Consider the following 3,263-nt stretch of genomic DNA (forward strand, 5'->3'; position numbering starts at 1 on the left):
ACGCGTTCGCCTGACTTGCTTTGCATGTGTTTCTCAGTATGGTGATGATGATGACGTGTGTTCTAATAGCATGGTGACTATAATGCGCCAGACGCATTTTTATATATCAATAGGATGCGAAACTCGTACATGAACAGTCAGGGACGGCGGTGTCAGTGCTCTGCTGTGCTGCGATGAATGTCGTCTAATTGTACATATAGATGTGATAACCACGCCCCATCGCATAGCACCAATGGAACGCGTCAGCCGCCCTTGACCGCGTCGTGGACAGTATAGAGCGTGGAAGATTGCGTCAATATTCAGGTACCGCGGTCGTCGACGCGAGTTCGTGTTATGTCAAAGTGGCTGCTAGGCGACGTCCACACTCCCGGCTGGGAGAAACGGTCGGCGCTGCGCGGTGACCTCTGGCCCCTGGGACTACTTGTTGCTTTCCAAGAAGCTGTCTGGTGGCCGAACCAGCAGTAGAGCTGGGCGCGGTTCAAGTAAGCATGCCAGTGAGCGCACGTCGAACGTGTATTTCGGGCCTTGGTGTTTGTTGACGAAGCCGTTTGCGATGAAGGGAGCCGGCTGGGGCTCCGTGAGTCCTGAGTTGTGTCTTGTGCGGCAAGGTGCTTCTCCCGGCGCTCATTGACGTCAGAGGACTGTGCGGAGCCGACCGGAGGCCTGAATGATGTGCTTTTAAACAAGACCCCGGATAAAGGGCCCCAATTTATGGCATCGCCACCCTTCCGCTGGACGCTATGTATAGCACCGATAGGCGCCGGCCGCTGTCCGGCCTTGGTTCCGCTGCTTCGATCGCCACTCTTCCGCGCTCTGCTGCTTTGCACATGTGGCGCGGAACAGAAATCACTCCCACCTCTGCTCCTTCTCCAGTTCACAAGTAACGATTTCAGTTTTACTCCGAAGCTGTGAAATGGAGGAACAAGCAGCTCTTGAAGATGGTTCGACCTTCCGTTCGCGAGCTTACTTAGAAATTGCCTAAGTCAGCGTTGTTCAGGGGTGCCTCCATGCTGTTGATGACCCGGACGTATAGAAAAGACTGGCTGCTTAACTGCACTGAACTTGCTTCCTCTATTAAGCACAAGACGGTTTGAGAGTAAGTTGGAAGCACAAGTCGGCTTAGGGCGGCCAGATTTAGCTGTTTCGGAGGTTTTTTCACGCTGTGTCCTATCCTCAAGGAAGCTTCGGAACCCGTTTTTGCAAGAACTATCCAATTATTGTCACGTTTCCGCACCTTGTTTACGTATTCACCTCTATTACTTTAATTTAAGGAAATTTACGTAGTTTTTGCGTATTTAGATCGATAACTCTAGTTGGTAACGAGAATAGCAACGAAGTCTATCACTATCATTGTTCAGCATGAGATAACGGTGCAATAACTTGTGGCAATAGGCTTCTTTGACCGCTTTTATTCAGTGTTTTAACATGTTCAACCACCCTTGAAAGCCTGTGAGAGGACTATCCGCTTGTTGGCCCAGAATTAATGCGGCATCCGTACGTGCGGCCGTATTTAACCATATATAATAAATCGAAGCAGATCACGACAACACATTTGCAGTTATTACTCAAAGCCTATTTGGAAGAGTGTGCAGCGATATGGCTATGTTTGCCTTACGTGAACTAAGCCAGATGACCAGTTTACGAGGCAGCGATCTTCTGTAAACAACGTCATTGATCTGACGTCCACCATTGAGCAAGAGATGGCGTCGGCGAGTAGTAGAAGCAGTCTTCATAGACATCAAAGGTGCATGTATGATAACATTCTCCACGAAATTATACATGGCATGGTCGTGGTCGTCTTTATACTATACGTGGATTGTAAGCTACCTCAGCGACCGTACAGATTTCATGGCGACACCCGATGGCTATACTGGACGTCACCACCTTGCTGGTGGTGGGCTCAGCCCTGCCTTGTTTAACGTTGCCTTCATCGGCCTCGCTTGTGATATTCCAAGCAGTGGTTACATAGTCGGGGGCAATTCCTGTTTCGTGGTTAGGGACTGCAGTTTCCAACAACGAAGTGATCTGCCACCGCATTCACAGGCAACTCCATGCGCTGTTCCTTACGCAACGCACCACGGCTTCCTTGAAATTGTCACTAACTGTTGTGGAAGTACGACAGGCGTTATTTACTTTTACTTTCAGTGCTTTGTGAGAACGCATACGAAACACAAGTAGCTGCTGCGCTGCGCAAGCTACTGAATACAGAGACCATCTCGAGGCAAGACGAGACGTTGCTCGTTGGAAGCTTGAGTTTTACTTCGTGCAGGCTACAGCGTATCATTTCTATTCTTTCAGTAGCTTCGCCGCTGCTGCGTTAAAAATAAATAAAATAAATTGTACTAAACTCTAACAAGCAATTTTGATACGCTAGTGGCTCTGAGAATGTTTATTTAATGACGGCGATTGAATCCGTTTTAATTGTGTGAGGAGGAGTAAAAAGTGTTCCCAATAGCTAGGGGCCTTCGCAAGCCAAGATCGCAAATGATCGCGCCGCAACAGAGCGATCGACATGGAAAAAGCACCTATGTCAGATAGAACACGCGCAGATGCTCACTGAGTGATATATTGCAGTCCAGTAATTAATTTGTGGCTGCTGCCACATGCTAATTGCATTCCCGGCGCTTGCTACATGTAATTAACAACATACGAGGTAATACCTGCCTTTCGTAGAGTTATGTGTGCTCCGAATGTGGCATATGAAACGAAGCAAGACCTATTTCTGTGTTTTGTGTATTTAGTGTCTTGTGAATAAATCTATAAATAAACGGTCATATCAAGTGACAGCAAAACCACACATTGTTCTTGCATTTACGCAAAGCACGTGAATGAATGTTTCAAAATACCACTTGGCTGACACTTCTGGTATTTGCATGAGACTGTCTACTTATTAAATTAATTTACACCACATTTTGCTTATGAAAAATGTAACATTGAAGTATTCCAGATTACTTCCCACACAATCGAAACTTGCCAAGCGTACCGAACATATAGTTATGATCGTACAAATCGAAGCTAAACATGATTGCTTATCAAGGAAAAATTTACCGCACCGAAAGGTGCCAGTACGAAGAACTGCTCGGCCCAAATAAAGATTAAATTAGAATATGAACGCGGGCGCTTCGCCACAGAACACGCGCCAGTGCGCCGCAAACAGAAATCGGAGATGAAGCCGAAAGAAGGCCCCCTACCGCGGCTTTCGTGAACGCCACATGGACGCCACTGTCTGTATGTCGCTACAGGTAGTGACGAGGACGGGCCCC

Source organism: Dermacentor silvarum, chromosome 1 (assembly GCF_013339745.2).
Source record: "Dermacentor silvarum isolate Dsil-2018 chromosome 1, BIME_Dsil_1.4, whole genome shotgun sequence".
Classification (NCBI taxonomy): domain Eukaryota; kingdom Metazoa; phylum Arthropoda; class Arachnida; order Ixodida; family Ixodidae; genus Dermacentor; species Dermacentor silvarum.